General features: G+C 44.3%; 1 protein-coding gene across 4 annotated transcripts in view; it reads right to left on the bottom strand.

Annotated features, from left to right (window-relative positions):
* The window catches only part of LOC147736865 (uncharacterized), a 120,463-nt gene that overhangs the window by 45,935 nt on the left and 53,233 nt on the right, over nt 1-21,295 (bottom strand). For 2 of the 4 annotated variants that reach the window (XM_086953537.1, XM_086953538.1), the window contains one exon: nt 14,132-14,262. The exons of the other annotated variants lie outside the window; for them this stretch is intronic. The gene's annotated coding sequence lies outside the window, so the exon portion shown is untranslated. The remainder of the gene's footprint in view (nt 1-14,131; nt 14,263-21,295) is intronic. 4 annotated transcript variants of the gene reach the window in all.

Raw genomic sequence — 21,295 nt, forward strand, 5'->3', positions numbered from 1 at the left:
TTGGCCTAGCCAAAATTAAAGACTTGAACAAACCGTCTATTCCAAAACCAACACCTGACAGTAATAGCACTACAGATGTTGAAATAGACGTATCCCATATTTTAAACCAAAACAGAACACATCCTGATTGGAAAAAATGGTTGATCTGGCCCACAGACACAAATAACTGTCAAGATAGAATCATGAACAAAATACAGGGGTTCACATCGACCAGGCCAGACCCTAGATACTCCCAGAGACAACATCCAGGGATTGTAACTACTTACAGTGTAGGGAAACTCTGCCTCGAATGGCTACATACATCCACACTGGTAGAAATTAAGCAACACTTGACTTTACTTAAAGAAGGTGCTGATTTGCGTGATTTCATTATGGGACCACGCAAACAGCGTCAAAAACGTTTCATAGCGGCCTCTATATATGCAGCTTACAACGAAGCTTGGAAAGAAACTCAAATTGAGACAGCAGAGAAAATACGGGAAATTGACTGTGTTAATTTGGAAAAATCACTTTCTGTTGTAGACAATGGGTTAATGACTCTGTCTTCCAGAATATATTCACTGGACAGTATTGTATCATCTGCAATCGATATAATAGAGCAAGACTTACTGATGTTGCAACACGGTCAGTCCCAACTGCATTCTATTGTACAGCTTGGCTGGACGTTACAAAATCTCCGTTCAGGCTACGTGCCTTGGCGTTTAATCAACACAACGTCATTATTCAGTATCTTTAACCTTACTGATACACAAATCAGCTTGGCACAAAAGGGTGCAGAGTATACAATTCTGAGCATTGAAAAACATGAGAGATTACCATTGACAATGTCAGAACGACCTGTCATTGAATGGATAATACATGGGATAATAACTATTCCGATAACGACTTTCCAATTTCGATACTGCCAAAAATATATACAGGCAGGCCAGTATGAAAGGTTGGGTAACGGATACATTAAGTCAACATGGAACTTACCTTATACACACACATGTTACAGTAATAAAGGACAGAGTGTATTTCTTAGTGGTAATAATTGGGCAAAATCGCTAAGTGGTATACTTCTGTGTCAGGGTATAAGTTTACATGGGGCCTGTGAGGGGACTTCAAATAACCTTTCATGTCACCAGCTCGGCACACCTGCAACGCAAATAGAACCATTCTTTAGACGGCTTTCTAACGGGAGTTACATTCTAATTGTGGATCACAGATGTTGTGGCTTGCTGCCAGGAAAACCTTATCTAGTAAGTGTGAGCTCCATGATCACTTGCTGTGAAAGAGTATTGTTTCCGAATGACACTCCAGACAGGGAGGGAAAAATTTGGCCCAGTTTGAATATCTCTTCTATTCGAATTGATACTTTAAGCAGAATGAAGACTGTGCTCCTACAGACGCCAGTTCACTTGACGTCATCAAAAGAAACGTATGATCTCCAAGTTGCAAGGACAACGGGAGAGATACATGCATTGTTATCAACAAATTGCCCCCTACACTTTGCAGAAATGCTAAACGAAATCTTAAATATTTCTGATACAAATGGTATCGCGAGTGTATTTAAGACCGTTTTTTCGGGACTGTTAACACCATTCAAAGCAGTCCTGGGTATTTTTCCTAATTTCGTCCATTCTGTCTTGGGCGGACTTCCACTCCTGTTGGGACTAGTAGCAGGCATCCTATTTTTGCTACTCTTGCTTCATTATGGCAAGCCATGTCACAGACAAGACTCCAGCAACAATGGAAGAAACGATCCTAGCTATACGCTATCGGGACCGCATAACTAAAGTCCTTGGATTAGCCCGGCTAAGAGATCTGAATATGACCTGGTTTCTTTCGTTCAGACCCATATGGCAGGATAGTGTCTTACCTGTATTGAGATGCATGCTATGCGGCAAAGAATGCGTGTTGGACACCTGTCTTACACTACAATCAGATGTACCATTGGATGCAGATACTTTGTTGGGTCCAGTAAAGGCTCATGCATTGTGCTGTCCCCAGCGGCTACCTATCCTGATGACGGCATTCGTGGAGACTTCACCACTACGATTGAAGGGTAGGGAAGTACAGGATGAGAGCAGCATCAACCAGGTACGACCTTCTGTAAGCAATGCTGATCGAAACATCACTGAAAGCGAACATGCGCATGACTGCATGGTAGCGACATTTTCGAACTTTCACCTGAGGCGGTAGACTGTTTTTTTGAGAGTCTGTCTGAAATGATGTTTTCACCGGAACAGAGAGAGTGACTTTAAGCAAACGTGCACACACCATTCCCTGAACTCTGAATTTGGCCTTCAGCTTTAAAAAACAAAACTACTGAGAACTTTTTTTCCTTCTTCCCCTGAAAACGAAAACTTTTTTTCCCAAATCCAAAATATTTTGGCACTTATCTTCTGCTTAAAGTAAAACTATTCTTAGAGAACAGAGCTATTTTTAGGAACTCTAGAGACATTACATTACCTCAACCTCTGGCTTATTTACAAGTAATTGTATTTATATGTGATGAAGTGGTCTCGCACTTTCTCTTCTGTATTAAGAGCCATTTCATGTGTTACTTTCGCAAATCATTCATGCTGATATAAATGTGCATCTTTTCTTGAATGATTACACTGCTTGAATGCATACAGTACCTATACTCATTTTCGTGTATTTCGCAATGCCATTTTTCAAATGCAAAAAATGTATTTTGGGGTGGTTCGGTATACACATGCACTATTAGTTATGTTTACTATTGCTTAGGTTAGTAAATATGGACATAAATGCGTGGAGTGGGTGGAGTATGTTTATCTAGGGACCTGTATCGATACTCCTATTTCTGACCCTTGTCCGGTTATAATTCACTAATATCCATACAACGGCACAGAAACCCGTTTTCAGATTAAGTCATAGCGCATGCTGTCACATTGAGCAAGCACTATTCCTCCAGCCCCCTAGAAAGCACACCGAGTTCTCTAAACAAACCAAGCCTCCAGCAAACCTGAGAAATCCCCGCTGCTATTGTTTTGATTTCGTCCGAGAACTCCTATAAAGAATGTAAGAACGACCAGTTCTTCATGACATCCTTATTGACGTCTTATGTCCATCCTTACGTCAAACCCGGCACCTTTCAGGTATAAATATACCGACGCTACCCTAAGCAAAGGCACGGTGGTGATGAGCTTGGAGCAGCCACTACTTGCCGGAGAGCCCAGCTGATGCAGAGAGCCCACGGACGCTGCCCCTCCCTTTTTGACGCGTTGAGGAAGACGCTGTCTTTCCACTTGCCGAGGAATCCAGCCTCCAGCATTTCCAGCTTGCCCTTGCGGGTAACTGGGATACCGAGTCCTGAGAAAGAGATACCAGCCCTCCAGCCTTCTAAATCCCAGGTACTGAACTGACTAACCCCTTACAGAGAATTCTTGAGTCAGATTCTTGGCAAAACCAACTTAACTTAAACTGCTACTTACTTACTCCCTCCCATGTATTAGGCTTAGGTCAGGTACACTGGGGTAGGCGTAGTTAGAAGCACCAGTTGAGTACGATTAGTCAATGTATATATGTATGTATATCTTTTATCCATTTTAAAGTATCACATGGCTAAGAAACCATATCAATGCTTTTACAGTATTATTTTATAATCCTGCTTTTACTGTATGCACTTTACTTAACTATAAGTATTGCAATTGTAGCGATTCATTTCTCTTGTATGAGAAAAGAGACTGATCAATAAATAACACCTTTTATTGAAAATGCCCGCCTCTTCTTTTCTCTACAATCTGGTGAAACTAAGTATGCACGTATTGAATGAGTAAAATAGCTGTCCTTTCTTTTCACACGACTCTAGAGATATACTCTTGATCAGGGAGAGCAAAGTTGTCATGTTCTATGGTTGTCAGAAACTAAATCCCTTCTTGTCTATCCAGGGAGGTTAAACTCCTCCTTGCCTATTCGAGAAAGTTTCTAGTGAACTCTGAGCTAGCTGGCACACAAAACTTAAGTCTAATATCGTCAGTAGAAGACCTAGTTAACCTCTGTCCTACGTCTATACTATTGAAGATATTATTCCAATGCGCAGAGCCTATTGGGATAATAGGAACTACACTACAATCCTTGGTGCAACAACATCAACTGTTGCATGGCTAAACACTTATAAGGTCCCAAAGGCTAGACCTATTAGCTATGCCAATGCTTGTTAGCTTTGCTGTTAATGGCAAAGCAAACGTGCAGCTGCAGCGTTACAAATGCATTCAAACAACAGCGTGTGGAGATAAAGCAAACACTGTCGACACTGTTCATCACTGTTGATTTTTACAATTGTAACTCAGGATAGTTATCGTTGTGAGCCCATATGTATTCTTTGTAGGCGCTTGTTGGTTGGAATAAATACCAGTTATTATAATTATACTAGTATGTTTTGTTGCGCTTTTACCAAAGCAGTACCGTCAATGGGCATTAAAATACATCTACCATAATAAACACCCTATCAATTACACCAATCTCTAAAATAGATGTTTAAGTTCTATACCACTTGCATTACCGCTAGATAAAAAATGCAGTTACCCACAAACCCCACTTTTTGTCTTGAGACAAGCATTTCTGGATATATAAACACATTCTCCTCAATGTAGTTTGTGACGTTCAACACACAGCGCCCAGAGATCCCCTTGTCAAACACGCAGAGCTTGGTGCACGCCGTGTGTTAACCACGCAGTAAACCCATATTTTAAACAAGCCACGCTCAGTGCACCCGTGTGTTAACCATGCACCGTTCAGTGTGTTAAACTCTTGTTTTCAGAGCACCTCGTCATTTCAAGACACAGCGCCCAGAGCTCCCCTTGTCAAAAACGCAGCGCTTGGTGCACGCCTTGTGTTAAATACGCTGCGTTCAGTGGACCCCCTGTGTCTAACAGGCAGCGCTCAGTGCACTCACGCTGCACTAGCTGCACCCAGTGTTTGCGCTCAGTGCACCTTGTGGTTAAACACGCAGCGATCAGACCACCAGTGCATCAAGGCGCTGCCCTCAGTGTGAGGTTCCGTGAATTCCGGACCCGTTTCATAAATATCATCGTATCATGACGATTTTGGTATCAGCAGACCGAAAATGGCGAGTATAACATATACGAGTGTTTTCGTCATGTTCGAGTGACGAGATCACCATGAAATCAGAGATTCCGTTCTGAACCCTCGGGTTCTATTTTGTGCACGGCAGCCATTTTGTGGTTGCCCTCACATAGGCCGATGACTAAGGCCGAACGAGTCTTTGGGACACGTACACCTTTAGCTGACTTCTGTGTGACCTGGGCAAGCTGACTCCGTTGCCCGAAGCCAAAACTGTTGGGCCAGTTCCTTTCCCAGGAGTCAATCGAGATTGAGGATCAAGGCACAAGACACCATAAACCCTTTATTGCACACAACTATGTCTTATCTTACTCACACCTGTCTCTGCTCCTTTCTTTATGGCCTGTTTTACGATGAGGAGGTGCCCGTTTTTATTAGGGGTCCGTCCGATTTATCTGATGGAGAGTGTTGGGCCTTGCCGGGTAATTGATGGTGCTGGACAATGAAATGTGGGTTCGTCATGCAATGCTTTTGTCGTGTACACATGGGATTGGTGTACTGTAAATAAGGAATGTTTGCCTGAAGCACAATATTTGGTATAAAAGGAGTGACTTGCTTTGTAAAGTTGAGCAGTCTCCTACGAATATACAGCCACTGTACTTCGTGGAGCCCTGTTTCTGGTTGCAGCCAATAAATTTGATCTTTGACGTCACCAAGAAGTTGCCGCGTTTCTGTAATTCTGAGACAGGTGAATCCGGAGATTTCGGGTATGTCCCCTGGCACCGCTGGGTTCTAAATAACCCGGTTCTCCATTTGGCGCCCAACGTGGGGCGACTTCAGCGGTACTGGTCCAAGCCTGAAGATCGTGAGGAGTTTCGTGTGAAAATTCTGGAGGAAGGCCAGCCACTTCATCGACCCCTGTATGTCGTCGTGGTCCGAAAGTCTTTGCTGCGAGGTTCCCCGCTTTCCGACGGCTACGAAGGACTGCTGCCCTGACTGTCGCCCTGTCTTGGAGCCTTAGACGATTTGTAGAGCGAGACGATAGACGGGTCTTCTGGTGACGTCATCGATACCTCAGTTAAGTATGAGTGGAGCGTCTCCCACTCCTTAGTTTTGGGTATCCCCTAGGGATCTTTGATTTGGAACTTGCAAGTACCAAAGCCGAGGGACTCGTGTATTCACGAGACTATCGTACTCGATAATCCTTTGAAGTTTGAAGCTAGACTAGTGAGCGAAGATGCCTGGTCTTAGCAGACTTGGAAATTTGTTTTGTTGTGGTCGAAATAGGGATTCCCGATTGGAGGACTCGTGTCCGGTTCCTCCAATTGGAACCCCAACCTATGAGCTCTATGTGAAGCACGGCGTGGGCCCTATCACGTATAATGAAGTATGGGTTAGGTACACTAGGAAAGATGGTGTCTTAAAGTGGCCCCAATATGGTAGTTTTGATGCGGAAGTTCTAGATAATTTAGAGGTTAAACTCTTTAAGAAGAAAGCCCGGCCGGCAATGTTTGACTCTTTCCGCCTATGGCGAAAGAAAGCCAAATAGAAGGAAATTAAATTAGCGAAGAGAAATAAAAGAGAAAGGGGTATCTCAATAATGCAAGCTGCCATGCAGTTTAAAGATAACGAAGAAGAACAGGCGAGTGAGCAATTGCACAGGCAACGTAAAATGGTGATTGATAAATGCTACCCAGCTCTGCCGCTTCTTCAGCAAGATGCAGCGAAGGAACTTGAGAAAGATCCTATAATGACGCATTTGTTGAGTTCGCCACCCCTTATGCGCAGAGTGCTACAGCACCTCCGCAACCTTTAGTTGTGCAACCTCCAGTTGTGCAGCTTCCAGTTATTCAACAGCCGACAGCTCCCCTTCAGTTGGCCCCTACTCCTCTGGTGCAGCCTTCTCAAGGGCCACTGACTTTGCTACCTGCTCTGCCTTTAATTCCTGCGCCTTTTTCACATTTTCTTGCTACATCCTCTACTACTGTTCCTACGTTGACCTTTTCTCAGTCCGCTTTATCTCCTGTCTTGTCGACCTCTCCTTCTGTTCAACAGAGAATGACTAACACTGTTACTAGTCTTTTGTCTCCTTTCTTTGGGTCGCATAGTACGACCCCTGATTCGGAGCGTAAACAGTTGCGTAGCCAACTGCCTGATTATCGAGAGAGAGAGAAATATTGGATCGTTTGGCGCGTAAATGGGTTACTCGTCCTTTAAGATACGATGTAGAGTCTGTTACGGATGTCTTCCGTCAATGGGAAGCACCGAAGCAGAGATATGTTTTCGATAAGGTGTGTACTTTCCTTCGTGAAGAATGGGAAGATGATGAAGTGGGACAGGCCCTGTCCGAGTTGTTCCATATACAGTCGGAGTTTGCGAAAGGTACGATTGTGGGTTCCGATGTTGAGAAAGCAGTTGCGACGTTGTTGTCGTTTAGGAGCGAGTCTCCTTCTCAGCCGCTGTTTGAGCCTGACCCATCTGTTAGGAGAAAGGTGAGACAATATCCTATGAGAGAAGTTCCTCCGGTCTGGAAGGAAGAAGTTCAGGCCAATGTTAATCTTGGGATTGTAGCTGCGCCGGCACATTTTCAGCGTGTTTGGGTACATGTTCCATGGAAGCGAGCTGAAGTTTTGGCTCTTAAGCAGACTTTACCTGACCCCCGTAAAAATCCAGCAGGATATTACAAGGAATTATCACAGACTGCAGACTCATGTGTTATGAATCTAGCCGATATAGACATGGTGTTTGGAAATGTAGTTCCACAGCCTTTATGGGGATTGATTCGTCATACGGATCATGCGCAAGAGTTAGGTGATTCATGGGTTAATATTGCTGCTGCAGATGGCCGACAAGTTGGCGGTGCTAAACCTGAGCCTTTGGTAGCAGAACTCCCTGGTAAGATCGTTACTTACATGAAGACTTTAATGCCTGCGATGCGTGTAAATTGGGATAAATTGTCTGCATGTAAGCAGAAGAAAGAGGAAACCGTGTCTGATTTCTTCATTAGGTTTGAAGAGACGTTTATCGACCACAGTGGTCAATATATGAGTACGGAAGGTGGTCAAAGGTTGTTTGTTGACAAGTTTGTGCATAATTTGCTTCCCGAATTATGTAAGAAATTGAAGGATTCAGAGAGTTCTTGAGCCGTTTCCTCTACAGCACATATATTGGCTACTGCGCAGTACTACGAAAATAGGGATAAGGACGAGAAGGATAGAGCAGACAAGAAGACTAAAGAGTTGAAGACGAAGGTGCTTTTACAGCAAGCGTATCCGCCCCGTAATAACCAGCGTGACTATCAGCAGCCTCAGCAGTTTCAGAGAAATTCGCAAAGGTTCGAGTCTCCTCAACCGCGTTTTCTGGTAGGCCAAAATCAGTGTTCATATTGTAAGGAAGAGGGTCATTTCAAGTTAGTTGCCCTATTTTGTTACAGCGTATGAATGGTGTTTCTGGTGCAAGAGGTCGAGGTGTTCCGCAAGCTCCTAGAGGTAGGGGACGTGGAGGTTTCCCCCAGAACACGCGTTCCTTTCCCCCACAAAACTCGATGAATAGTTTTGATCAGCAGAATGGTGCATCTGGTAGGACGACTCACTACTATGCTGACGACTACTATATCGAAGGTGAAAATGTGGATGATAATGATTGCTAGGACAGCCATGGACAAAGAGAGGGAGTTGTTTCAGTTCCAGTAGATCAGAGTGGGCCTTATGTTGAAGTGATTACATCAGGTGTGTCAGAGCCTTTTCTGTTGGATACTGGTGCTACGAAGAGTTCTATTATGCACTCTAAACTCCCTGGCGCACCTTTGTCTGGCTTAACGAATGTTTCAGTAGGTTTTTCTGGCACCCCAGTTAGAAACCCGATTTCTAATCCTTTGTCCCTTTCTGTTGGATCTCGTGAATTCGAAGCACCCCTTATTCTGACGACAGGTTGTGGTGAGAACTTGTTGGGATTGGATTTGTTGAAAAGATTGTACGCGACATTGTATTGTTCTCCTTCGGGAGTACAACTTACACTGGGTAAGAAAGTGGTCTCTCCGATGTATTTGTCGAAGGATAAACTTCCGATGGAATTGTCCTTCTTCCTGATATTCTTTGGGCGACTGGTCCTAACGATGTAGGTCTCCTGAAGATTCCGCCATATGTTGTGACGTTAAAAGCGAACGTTAAAATGCCACGCATTCCCCAATATAGGATCTCTAGTGATGGTGAACGAGCGTTACTAGCGATCATTTATGATTTGATTGAGAAAGATGTAATTGAAGAAACAAGAGGTAACGTTTGCAGTAGTCCTGTTCTGCCTGATCTGAAACGTACTGACTCTTCTCAGCCACCTGTTTACAGGTTTGTGATTGATCTTAGAGAGGTGAATAAGATAGTTGTGCCACAGTTTCCAGTTGTTCCTGATATCACTGCCTTATTGACTATGATTCCAGCTGCGGCCACTTGGTTCTCGGTGATCGATTTGAAGAATGCCTTCTTCAGCATCCCGATTGCCGAGGAGAGTAGAGATATTTTCGGCTTCTCTTTAGGAGGTCGAAGCTTTCGGTTTAAACGCGCTCCTCAAGGCTATTGTGAGAGTCCGTCAATATATAGTCAGACTTTGAAAATACAACTTGATGCGATTGTTTTACCTGATGGCACTGCTCTTCTTCAGTACGTCGACGATTTGTTAGTTGCTGCCGATACAGAGGAAATTTGTAAGAAAGCTACTTTATCATTGCTGCGTCATTTGTCTGATTTCCATCACAAGGTGTCTCTTTCAAAGTTACAGTATTGTCGACAAGAAGTGACCTACTTAGGTCATCTCTTATCGAAGGAGGGAAGAAGATTGACCCCAGAAAGAAATCAAGCGATTGCGAAAATGAGTATGCCAATTACACAGAGAGAAGTGCGTGCTTTTTTGGGTATGACGTCATATTGCAGACAATGGATAGCACATTTATCTCTGCTGGCCAAACCGCTGGTGGCATTGACCTGTAAAGACACAGCAAATCTCCTCCCGTGGTCCGAAGATTGTCAGAAAAGTTTTTCCGAATTGCGTAATGCATTGTGTTCGGCTCCTGTGTTGAGTACCCCCGACTACAGTAAGCCCTTTACATTATATGTCCACGAGAGAGAGGGATGTGCGTTGTCAGTGTTGACACAGTCTTTTGGGGACAAGCAACGTCCATGCGCGTATTTCTCGTCGACTTTGGATCCGGTAGCTAGGGCATTGCCGAGTTGTTTGAGAGCCACAGCGGCAGCAGCTGTTTCTATTCGACAGTCTGCTGGTTTGGTGATGAATAATACGCTGATCGTGATGGTTCCACATGCAGTGGATACTTTGCTAAACAGAACCAAGACACAGCACTTAACTAGTGCTCGATTGTCAGGTTATGAGCTGACACTTTTAGCAAGTCATATGCACATAAAGAGATGCAATACGTTGAATCCAGCCACGTTATTGCCGATTTCAGTAGAGACAGATGTTGTTGAACAGCATGATTGCTTTCTCAGGACAGAGGAAGAAACAAAAGGGAGAATAGATCTTAGGGACACTCCTCTTGTGAAATGTGATGGTACCTTATGGATGGATCTTCACGAGTGGGACTTAGTCCGTCTGAAATAGTGTTTGGTCGCCGGCCAACATATGGGGAGTGCCGAGGCCGACAAAATTCAGCGAGATTGAACACCCTGTACTGCTTGATTACTTGTATGATCTGACGGCTAAATTGCGTGTTTTACACCAACAGGTTCACAATACTTTGCCTCAGGCTTCTGAAGATCCAGGACATGTCATCGATCCTGGCTCGTGGGTGCTGATCAAGAATTTTCAGCGGACAAAGAACGATCAGCCCCGTTGGATCGGCCCCTATTTAGTCCTGTTATCAACGAGATCCGCAGTACGAGTTCAAGGAAAAAAGAACTGGATCCACTGCGTACACTGTAGGAGGGTCCCTTTGCCTCTGCCGTACGACCGGTGGGTCCAGGAGGGTATTGCTGACTCTGAGACTGAGACTGTGCCTCCTCGTTTTCTGCCTTTCAGCGATGCACGTTTAATGGGGACAAGTTCTGAGCGTGAAAGCGACGATCTTCTACAAGAAGCTGTGCCATCGTCAGTTCGATTGGACACTACTGAGCCTGACCTGTTGTTTAGTGATGAGACATTACCAGAGAAAAGCCGCTATAATTTGAGGTCGAGAACTATGGACAAATAAATAAAAATTCCTTTTCTCTGTAATTTTTAAAAGTGCAGCTCTCTCATCTGAGAAACTATTTTGATTTTTGTTTTTCGAACCACCATCCGATTTCAGCTGTAGGGTCGCGGCGTCAAGTCTTTGGAGTGCAAGCCGAAGACACAAGGTCGACGGTTCTGGTTGGTCCTTGGGAGTTCCCAGGACTGATAGGCGCATTCCTTAGCACGGAACACCCTACCTCCGCGAGCAGCAAGGTTAGAGGATGGAGTTTTTTGAGATGGAGAGACCTGCCAAAAAGATGAATTTTAGAGCCAAAATGTGTACAATGATGACTAGAAAGCGTTTTCTGATATTATGTCTTTTTATGTTGTTTAGCATATGAAGTTTTTAATAGGATATGTTTTATTCTCTTTTCAAGTGACGTTTGCACCCACTACACAGCCCATACCTTCTTCTACTGTTTCCTCACATTCTTTTCACCCTCTGCCTGAACATGAGTCCGTTAGAAGATTAGAGTTTGTCAATAACTCCTTCGTTCAGCTTCTGCACCAACACCAATTAGTAGTGAACACAACTAACTGTTGGGTGTGTGGTCTTATGCCTCATACTACTGATAAAGGTATTCCTTACCTAGTCCTGCCATTCAGCTACAATGGTTCTGTGTGGGCATACAGAACGATGTTCATCTATGCTCGTGAAGTCCACCCCCTACGTTCTGTGAAAGACAATCCAAAGAATAGTGCTCTAGTTAAGGGTATAGTAGACATGATTAGAGGAGCTACTTCCTATGAAACTATCCCGAGAGATGAGACACTAGCGTATATTGGACGGAACGTAACCGGATATGGAGTTAGTCTGAGTGAGAACCAGCGAGCGAAAAGATCCTCTCCGATTTGGATCGTACCCCATCAGGGTCATCTATGTCTGCAAGGTAATGGCAAGAATCCGAGAGCTCAGCTAGGGAAGAGTATCTGCAATGAGACGTATGTTTTTGCGTCCCAGACTTCCCCTTTGTTTCTAGCAGCTTAGGGTACCTATTTTGTCTGTTACGATAGAGCGTACACATGGTTGCCCCCTGATTTCTCGGGCACATGTTTTGTATCGTTCCTGTTGCCTCCCACCTATACAGCTGTGGCAGATTACCACAAGACGAGAATTGTTAGAGGTGTCTTCAGTAAGGAAGATACTGCAGGACAAGAATTAGAAGATTTTTTGAAGGGTTTTCTGCCGTTTTGGGGACCTATGGTTAACAGCAGGAACATATGACAGTTGAAAAGAGTGGTTGAGTCCACCGTAGTTGAAACTGCTGGTGCCCTTAGTAACTTGACTGCTGAGCTCCAGTCGGATCGTCTTATCACTCTCCAGAACAGGGTTGCGTTAGACGTCATACTTGCAGATCGAGGTGGGGTATGTAAAGTGATCCAATCAAGTTGCTGTGTTTTCATTCCAGACAATGCTCCGACAGTGTACCAGGCCATTTCGAAACTGCATAAGATCTCCGAATCTATACACGTGGATAAAGGAGATTGGTCGTTGATGGGGTAGTTTTGGGAACTGTTATCCGCATGGGGATGGAAGATTCTGATGGTCATTGGGATGATCTTAGCCATCCTTTTCCTGTTCTGTCTCTGTGTACAGCGTGCTCCTGCTATATGTGGCCTCTGTGCTACATCGTGTGTAAGGAAACCTGTATTGAGAGACGTGCTAAGTAAAAGGATGATGCTACAGCAACATCTTAATGATTTTATGAATATAGACCTGGACTCAGATTAGCGTGAGTGTAGGTTATTGCCTATGTAAGGGCAAAAGGAGGGTCTGAGGTTCCGTGAATTCCGGATCCGTTTCATAAATATCATCGTATCATGACGATTTTGGTATCAGCAGACCGAAAATGGCGAGTATAACATATACAAGTGTTTTCGTCATGTTCGAGTGACGAGATCACCATGAAATCAGAGATTCCGTTCTGAACCCTCGGGTTCCATTTTGTGCACGGCAGCCATTTTGTGGTTGCCCTCACATAGGCCGATGACTAAGCTCGGACGAGTCTTTGGGACACGTACACCTTTAGCTGACTTCTGTGTGACCTGGGCAAGCTGACTCCGTTGCCCGAAGCCAAACCTGTTGGGCCAGTTCCTTTCCCAGGAGCCGATCGAGATTGAGGATCAAGGCACAAGACACCATAAACCCTTTATTGCACACAACTATGTCTTATCTTACTCACACCTGTCTCTGCTCCTTTCTTTATGGCCTCTTTTACGATGAGGAGGTGCCCGTTTTTATTAGGGGTCCGTCCGATTTATCTGATGGAGAGTGTTGGGCCTTGCCGGGTAATTGATGCTGCTGGACAATGAAATGTGGGTTCGTCATGCAATGCTTTTGTCGTGTACACATGGGATTGGTTTACTGTAAATAAGGAATGTTTGCCTGAAGCACAATATTTGGTATAAAAGGAGTGACTTGCTTTGTAAAGTTGAGCAGTCTCCTACAAATATACAGCCACTGTACTTCGTGGACCCCTGTTACTGGTTGCAGCCAATAAATTTTATCTTTGACGTCACCAAGAAGTTGCTGCGTTTCTGTAATTCTGAGACAGGTGAATCCGGAGATTTCGGGTGTGTCCCCTGGCACCGCTGGGTTCTAAATAACCCGGTTCTCCAAGTGCTCCCCTTGGGTTAACACGCAGTTCAGTAAAACCAGTATGCAACATTCATGTTTTTAGGCACAGCGAGATTAAGTGATTGGACATGGAAACAAACATCAGTCCGGGTTTTGCCTCTGACAAACAAGGCAAACTGAGAAGGGGTAATGGATATTGCTAGGAGTTACCAATGCTGTGTACATTATGGGGCGAGCAGTGGACAAATATAAAACTTCGCCCTGTGTAAAATGCTGCTCTCAGGCTAACTTTTTCTCCCTTACCTTTCAGGCAGTAATGCGGTGGACGAAGAAGGACATCAGGTAAGGGAGCTAAATGCAATACCAGCTTATATCTGCTTTTCTTTTTGAAGATGTATTCCTTGGAAACTATTAATCCTGAATGCCTTCTCCACCTGTGATGAACAACAGACAAGAATCCCTTTTCCTTATTTTGTACGGAGAGAATCTCAATAAGATCTATAATTGTACAACTACTCTATTTGTAACCAACTTATTAGGTGTAGCGTGGAGTCAGAAACAGATTAACAAAGTTACATCCATACAATTACAAATTATGGTCAGCAAAGGTCTAATAAGGGCAGAGAAGCAGAAGGATAGATTGTATCTCTTATTTTATTTATCAAACACTCTATTATCTTTTTGAATTATATTAATAAAAACATCATCATATTTATTAAAACAACACAATACATCATAAAACAATTCATATTATGTATACACTGAGTTTATACTAGCAGCTGTTTTAAAAAGATGAAAGGAACTCCATGTAGCTACAGCGAGGAGGAACACCTAGCCACGTGCAGATTCTGCTAATGCACATTACACAGACACAAATGAGTGTGTTCTATGCTGCTGAGCTTACAATGGCACATGCAATATATGCATACTGGTGAGTAGAGCTCAATGTCTGCCGAGCTTATAGTAAGGGTGTCCAGTTTACATTAAAACACATCATGTAGGTACCAATATCCTGCAACTTACCAGACGTTCTACGTGAGAGAGGGAGGTCTCAAGGACTCCAAAATATAAACAAGAAAAAAAGCGCTCGCACGGCAGCAGGGGGAGGGATTCACTCGCAGGAGCGATAATTGCGACCAGATGGGCCACGCGCTCCCGCGAGTGAATATCCTGACGTGCACGCGTTGCCATTGAAGGCAATGGAACGCGTGCACGTGCTTGTCTGAAAAGCCTTAGTGCTCGGAAAAGGTCTTTATGCTTTGCAACGCATGCGCGTTGCGAAGGCCGAGACCTAAAAACGAGTGGAAGATTAAATGCCAGCTCTGTGTGTGCAGCCAACCCTGAAGGGATAATTAGCGCCAAAGAGAAACTATACTTTAAAAGCAAAGTGTGCAGTCAAGTGTGAAGAGACAATCAGCTTACAAGCGTGAAGGCGAAAGAAGCTTTATTTAAAGATACGCAAAGCCTAAGACATGTGTGGCTCAGCATGAATTAATTGTAAATGGAAGCTGAGTAAGCGTTGAATTGAAAACAATCTTCGTCTTCAATGCGAGTTTAGCAGCGCCTGTGTTTCGAAGCCGTTAATTGAAAAGTAAACATGCAGCCAAGTCAAGTGAAGGAATCGAATTAGGCAACTCTTGTATTTCAGCTCGTGCAGTGGAGCCTGAAGGGAAGAGAGCTGTTAATTGAAAGTAAACACCGTGTGTGTCTTAACTCGTGCAGTGGAGCCAGAAGGGAAGAGAGCTGTTAATTGAAAGTAAACACCGTGTGTGTCTTAACTCGTGCAACGGTGCCTGAAGGGAAGAGAGCTGTTAATTGAAAGTAAACACCGTGTGTGTCTTAACTCGTGCAGTGGAGCCAGAAGGGAAGAGAGCTGTTAATTGAAAGTAAACACCGTGTGTGTCTTAACTCGTGCAGTGGAGCCAGAAGGGAAGAGAGCTGTTAATTGAAAAGTAAACATGCAGCCAAGTCAAGTGAAGGAATCGAATTAGGCAACTCTTGTATTTCAGCTCGTGCAGTGGAGCCTGAAGGGAAGAGAGCTGTTAGTTGAAAGTAAACACTGTGTGTGTCTTAACTCGTGCAGTGGAGCCTGAAGGGAAGAGAGCTGTTAGTTGAAAGTAAACACCGTGTGGGTCTTAACTCGTGCAGTGGAGCCTGAAGGGAAGAGAGCTGTTAATTGAAAGTAAACACTGTGTGTGTCTTAACTCGTGCAGCGGAGCCTGAAGGGAAGAGAGCTGTTAATTGAAAGTAAACACCGTGTGTGTCTTAACTCGTGCAACGGTGCCTGAAGGGAAGAGAGCTGTTAATTGAAAGTAAACACCGTGTGTGTCTTAACTCGTGCAGTGGAGCCAGAAGGGAAGAGAGCTGTTAATTGAAAGTAAACACCGTGTGTGTCTTAACTCGTGCAGCGGAGCCTGAAAGGGAAGAGAGCTGTTAATTGAAAGTAAACACCGTGTGTGTCTTAACTAGTGCAGCGGAGCCTGAAGGGAAGATAGCTGTTAATTGAAAGTAAACACCGTGTGTGTCTTAACTCGTGCAGCGGAGCCTGAAGGGAAGAGAGCTGTTAGTTGAAAGTAAACACCGTGTGTGTCTTAACTCGTGCAACGGTGCCTGAAGGGAAGAGAGCTGTTAATTGAAAGTAAACACTGTGTGTGTCTTAACTAGTGCAGCGGAGCCTGAAGGGAAGAGAGCTGTTAATTGAAAGTAAACACCGTGTGTGTCTTAACTCGTGCAGCGGAGCCTGAAGGGAAGAGAGCTGTTAATTGAAAGTAAACACCGTGTGTGTCTTAACTCGTGCAGTGGAGCCTGAAGGGAAGAGAGCTGTTAATTGAAAGTAAACACTGTGTGTGTCTTAACTAGTGCAGCGGAGCCTGAAGGGAAGAGAGCTGTTAATTGAAAGTAAACACCGTGTGTGTCTTAACTCTTGCAGCGGAGCCTGAAGGGAAGAGAGCTGTTAATTGAAAGTAAACACCGTGTGTGTCTTAACTCGTGCAGTGGAGCCAGAAGGGAAGAGAGCTGTTAATTGAAAAGTAAACATGCAGCCAAGTCAAGTGAAGGAATCGAATTAGGCAACTCTTGTATTTCAGCTCGTGCAGTGGAGCCTGAAGGGAAGAGAGCTGTTAGTTGAAAGTAAACACTGTGTGTGTCTTAACTCGTGCAGTGGAGCCTGAAGGGAAGAGAGCTGTTAGTTGAAAGTAAACACCGTGTGTGTCTTAACTCGTGCAGTGGAGCCTGAAGGGAAGAGAGCTGTTAATTGAAAGTAAACACTGTGTGTGTCTTAACTCGTGCAGCGGAGCCTGAAGGGAAGAGAGCTGTTAATTGAAAGTAAACACCGTGTGTGTCTTAACTCGTGCAACGGTGCCTGAAGGGAAGAGAGCTGTTAATTGAAAGTAAACACCGTGTGTGTCTTAACTCGTGCAGTGGAGCCAGAAGGGAAGAGAGCTGTTAATTGAAAGTAAACACCGTGTGTGTCTTAACTCGTGCAGCGGAGCCTGAAGGGAAGAGAGCTGTTAATTGAAAGTAAACACCGTGTGTGTCTTAACTAGTGCAGCGGAGCCTGAAGGGAAGATAGCTGTTAATTGAAAGTAAACACCGTGTGTGTCTTAACTCGTGCAGCGGAGCCTGAAGGGAAGAGAGCTGTTAGTTGAAAGTAAACACCGTGTGTGTCTTAACTCGTGCAACGGTGCCTGAAGGGAAGAGAGCTGTTAATTGAAAGTAAACACTGTGTGTGTCTTAACTAGTGCAGCGGAGCCTGAAGGGAAGAGAGCTGTTAATTGAAAGTAAACACCGTGTGTGTCTTAACTCGTGCAGCGGAGCCTGAAGGGAAGAGAGCTGTTAATTGAAAGTAAACACCGTGTGTGTCTTAACTCGTGCAGTGGAGCCTGAAGGGAAGAGAGCTGTTAATTGAAAGTAAACACTGTGTGTGTCTTAACTAGTGCAGCGGAGCCTGAAGGGAAGAGAGCTGTTAATTGAAAGTAAACACCGTGTGTGTCTTAACTCTTGCAGCGGAGCCTGAAGGGAAGAGAGCTGTTAATTGAAAGTAAACACCGTGTGTGTCTTAACTCGTGCAGTGGAGCCTGAAGGGAAGAGAGCTGTTAATTGAAAGTAAACACTGTGTGTGTCTTAACTCGTGCAGCGGAGCCTGAAGGGAAGAGAGCTGTTAATTGAAAGTAAACACCGTGTGTGTCTTAACTCGTGCAACGGTGCCTGAAGGGAAGAGAGCTGTTAATTGAAAGTAAACACCGTGTGTGTCTTAACTCGTGCAGTGGAGCCAGAAGGGAAGAGAGCTGTTAATTGAAAGTAAACACCGTGTGTGTCTTAACTCGTGCAGCGGAGCCTGAAGGGAAGAGAGCTGTTAATTGAAAGTAAACACCGTGTGTGTCTTAACTAGTGCAGCGGAGCCTGAAGGGAAGATAGCTGTTAATTGAAAGTAAACACCGTGTGTGTCTTAACTCGTGCAGCGGAGCCTGAAGGGAAGAGAGCTGTTAGTTGAAAGTAAACACCGTGTGTGTCTTAACTCTTGCAGCGGAGCCTGAAGGGAAGAGAGCTGTTAATTGAAAGTAAACACCGTGTGTGTCTTAACTCGTGCAGCGGAGCCTGAAGGGAAGAGAGCTGTTAATTGAAAGTAAACACCGTGTGTGTCTTAACTAGTGCAGCGGAGCCTGAAGGGAAGAGAGCTGTTAATTGAAAGTAAACACCGTGTGTGTCTTAACTCTTGCAGCGGAGCCTGAAGGGAAGAGAGCTGTTAATTGAAAGTAAACACTGTGTGTGTCTTAACTCGTGCAGTGGAGCCTGAAGGGAAGAGAGCTGTTAATTGAAAGTAAACACTGTGTGTGTCTTAACTCGTGCAGCGGAGCCTGAAGGGAAGAGAGCTGTTAATTGAAAGTAAACACCGTGTGTGTCTTAACTCGTGCAACGGTGCCTGAAGGGAAGAGAGCTGTTAATTGAAAGTAAACACCGTGTGTGTCTTAACTCGTGCAGTGGAGCCAGAAGGGAAGAGAGCTGTTAATTGAAAGTAAACACCGTGTGTGTCTTAACTCGTGCAGCGGAGCCTGAAGGGAAGAGAGCTGTTAATTGAAAGTAAACACTGTGTGTGTCTTAACTAGTGCAGCGGAGCCTGAAGGGAAGATAGCTGTTAATTGAAAGTAAACACCGTGTGTGTCTTAACTCGTGCAGCGGAGCCTGAAGGGAAGAGAGCTGTTAGTTGAAAGTAAACACCGTGTGTGTCTTAACTCGTGCAACGGTGCCTGAAGGGAAGAGAGCTGTTAATTGAAAGTAAACACCGTGTGTGTCTTAACTAGTGCAGCGGAGCCTGAAGGGAAGAGAGCTGTTAATTGAAAGTAAACACCGTGTGTGTCTTAACTCGTGCAGCGGAGCCTGAAGGGAAGAGAGCTGTTAATTGAAAGTAAACACCGTGTGTGTCTTAACTAGTGCAGCGGAGCCTGAAGGGAAGAGAGCTGTTAATTGAAAGTAAACACCGTGTGTGTCTTAACTCTTGCAGCGGAGCCTGAAGGGAAGAGAGCTGTTAATTGAAAGTAAACACCGTGTGTGTCTTAACTCGTGCAGTGGAGCCTGAAGGGAAGAGAGCTGTTAATTGAAAGTAAACACCGTGTGTGTCTTAACTAGTGCAGCGGAGCCTGAAGGGAAGAGAGCTGTTAATTGAAAGTAAACACCGTGTGTGTCTTAACTCTTGCAGCGGAGCCTGAAGGGAAGAGAGCTGTTAATTGAAAGTAAACACCGTGTGTGTCTTAACTCGTGCAGTGGAGCCTGAAGGGAAGAGAGCTGTTAGTTGAAAGTAAACACCATGTGTGTCTAACTCGTGCAGCCGAGCGTGAAGAGATTTAAGCTCTTAATTGAGTGTAAACACACAATCACAATAAATTTGGTACAAAGGAATATTTACCGATCTGCACATGAGAGCCCTGCGCAGTGAATGCTAGACTGGGAGAGTATTGGCAGCAATGACATCCCGTTTGTGAATAGCGTCAGTGAGATCTTGGAGCCAGGTTTTGTGATTATTGGTACAGTTTAAAGGGACAGTACACCAGGAGCCAACATGAAACTGTGATTATTGGTTTAATAGTTTTAAAAGAACAATACACCACATAACTGAAACCAACAATATATAACAACTACTTGAAGGAACTGTTATTCAATAAGACAACGGTGACTACTTTAATTATTTTAATTTCTTATGTTTACTTGAACAACCTTGTATATATTTATGTATATATACCGACAGCGATATATATACATACATATTAATACAGTTCAAGCAAGTATTATAAAATAAATAGAGCCCTTAACTCTTAAATTTTGGTGTGTCTGCCAGCATGGAATCATCATCTGTGACAGCTCCACCAAAGTTTTTACAAAACCCTGGGGAACCCATAATGCCCTGGGAGGTTTGGATTGAGTCTTTTGAGACCTATCTAGAGGCAATAGGTGACGAAGATGTTGTATCATCCTGCAAAGTAGCACTGTTAAAGCACAATTTAGGGGTTGAGGGTAGAAAGGTGTTAAAAACATTACCTGTCCGAGTTAGAGCAGATTCCACCAACCAAGCAGATGAAGAATCTAATGAAAGTGAGGGAACAGGAACTAGCAATTTTGATGAACATGTAGAGATAGTAAAAGCTCTAGAAGAGAATTTTGGTAAAATAATCAACATTGTAGTTGAAAGACACAAGTTTTTCTCTAGAGCAGAACAATCTGGAGAATCAGTTGAGCAGTATATATCGGTACTGAGGTTCCGTGATGATTGTAAGTGGTGTTTACGACTCGTACGAATATGGTCGAGTCTGGTATCTATGAACCGCAAATGACGAGTTCAGTGGGTGTGCGCAGTTTCGCTGTGCTAACCTAAGCCGTTCGTTCGTTACGTGGGTTTTTTCATCTGAACCCACGGGTTCCATCTTAGATATAGCATCCATTTTGTTTCTTGCCCTCAAGTAGCCAGCGAACGGACGCCTGTCCGCTTCGCGACCCTGGGATTCCCAAGACTCTTACGGAAGACACATGTTCTTTGAAATTGTCTTTATGACGAGGGGGATGATACTGTAAGGCAGATGGCCCCGCTCGAGGCTCATCCTGCCGTGCCGGACTATTGTCTCAGCCGTGCATCTCATTAGGCACGTCCCTTTGATGCCTGTAGCTCATGTTTCCTAATACCTCCCCTTTTACACCCTTTCCGATCTCCCCACTGTATCTGCCTTCCTCTACACCTGTTCTTGTTCCTTCTTCGATCTGTTTTACTGCCGATTGGAATGTACTAATGGTGGGAAGATGGGTTTTTACAGTTGGGAACCGCCAAATGTTTCCGCACTTATGCCCCGGACCTTAGATGTATCAAAGTGACCAAAGCGACCCCTCTCGGGGATAATGATGGGAACCAAGTTGTAAACCTTTGTGTACCATGTTGTCCTATGGGTAAATTGTGTATAAAAGGAGCGATCCACAGTAGCAAAT

The sequence above is a fragment of the Lissotriton vulgaris genome, chromosome 1_2, assembly GCF_964263255.1.
Source record: "Lissotriton vulgaris chromosome 1_2, aLisVul1.2, whole genome shotgun sequence".
Taxonomy (NCBI): domain Eukaryota; kingdom Metazoa; phylum Chordata; class Amphibia; order Caudata; family Salamandridae; genus Lissotriton; species Lissotriton vulgaris.